The sequence below is a fragment of the Pteropus alecto genome, unplaced genomic scaffold (assembly GCF_000325575.1).
Source record: "Pteropus alecto unplaced genomic scaffold, ASM32557v1 scaffold146, whole genome shotgun sequence".
In the NCBI taxonomy this organism is placed as follows: Eukaryota; Metazoa; Chordata; class Mammalia; order Chiroptera; family Pteropodidae; genus Pteropus; species Pteropus alecto.
In genome coordinates this window covers 22,307,429-22,309,176 of record NW_006442107.1, presented here as the reverse complement: position 1 = coordinate 22,309,176, position 1,748 = coordinate 22,307,429, and the positions used below count along the sequence as shown (strand labels likewise).

The 1,748-nt window shown below is 41.7% G+C and overlaps 1 non-coding gene across 1 annotated transcript; it reads right to left on the bottom strand.

Moving 5' to 3' along the window:
- Positions 1 to 1,333: 1,333 nt before the first annotated feature.
- On the bottom strand, positions 1,334 to 1,452 carry LOC112469313. The gene has a single exon (XR_003042607.1). It is a non-coding gene; the product is annotated as a 5S ribosomal RNA (ribosomal RNA).
- Positions 1,453 to 1,748: the final 296 nt, after the last annotated feature.

Here is a 1,748-nt window from a genome sequence, read left to right as displayed (position 1 = left end):
GGAAGGAAGGAAGGAAGGAAGGAAGGAAGGAAGGAAGGAAGGAAGGAAGGAAGGAAGGAAGAAAAGAAAGAAAGAAACAAACAAACAATCACATTAATCTTTGGGAAAACAGAGAATTTTTGTTGTGTTTATTTATGGTGACTTTGTATGTAACATAAGTGAAGAACATGGATGAGCAATAATATATCAGTCAATCACAGAGATCACCCAGGTATAAGTAAATGAAGCCCTAGAGTTTGCGAACAAGGCTTGTTAATGGAATGAGCTATCTTTACCAGAAGTTATAGCCCCTCTATTGCCCAAATCATTTAGCACCCCACTAGCAAAAGCTGAAATTTTCTGGACTGGCTTCCCTTCTAGATGAACACATTCAAAGGAAGGCTGTGTCAGAGATGAAGTCCTTGACTCAGATCCCCCCAATCACCTCCCATACAGCTGCTGAATAAAGAATTGGATTATCCAATAATATAACCAGCCCTAGTTCACTACAATTTGCTATTTTGACTTAATTTTGATCCAAAAGTTCAAGTCAAAATCATCTTTGAACAACAAGATCCTCAGTTCAACATTTTCTTCTCTTTTCTCTCCTCTTCCACTTTCTTTGTAGTAGCCAGCTTTCAAAATGACTCCCACAATGTGTAACTCATACTTTTGTATAATCCGCTCCTACATCGTATCAGGATTGGTCTGTGTGACCAATAGAATAGGATGGAAATGACAGTGTGTAATTTCTGAGAGTAGATGAAGAAAGACATTGTGACTTCCACATCCTTCCTCTTGACTCTCTCAGTCTTCTGGGAAGCCAGCTGCCATGTCATGAGGAAACCCAAGCAACCTGTGGGAGGCCCACGTGGAGCACCCTATGGCATCCTGCCAACCGCCATCACCAGCTTGCCAGCTGTGTGACTGAGCCACCTTGGATGCAGCTCCTCCAGCCCCAATCAAGCCTTCAGATGACTGCAATTCTTGCCGACCTTGGGACTGCAACCTTATCAGAGACCTTGAAGTAAAACCATCTGGCTGAGCTGCTCCCAAACTCCTGACTCACTGAAATTGTGAGATTATAAGTATTTTTTGTTGTTTTAAAGAGCCAGGATTAGGGTGAAGCAAGCCAGGTGCCTAGGGTACAAAATTTAAGGAAGTGCTCACTCTGAGGGCTATGTAAGTGCATACTTACTAGCTACACCCTAATCTTGGGCTTGGTGTTTTAAGTCACTAGATCTTAGGGTGATTTGTTGCTAAGCTATAGATAAGTGATACATTCTTCTCCTCATTATCATTATCATTCTCCTCTCCTCCCTTTCCTCTCTCTCTCTTTTTTTTTTTTTTTTAACACCTACAGCACCTGGTCTTCCTAGGCGGCCTCCCATCCAAGTACTAGCCAGGCCCAACCCTGCTTAGCTTCCAAGATCAGATGAGATTGGGTATGTTCAGGGAGGCATGGCCATAGACTCCCCTCCTTTGTTGAATTGCATTCAGTGAGGTTTATTCTGACTTCCCAGATGTTTGTCACTTATTTCTCTTCAGGATTCCTGTTCCCAGAAGCTGGGCTGTAACTAACCTCTTAGAGATATCTCCTTTTTGATTTGGAGTCCAATATTGTAGTCCTTTATGCTAGTCAATTAATTTAGAAACAAAAGAGCCACAACCATCACACATTTTCTACTTTTCTAGTATTGATACATGTTAATGGCATTATCAGGTGCTATCATATCAAGATGATATTAAAGTCTCTCTCTTACCACAGG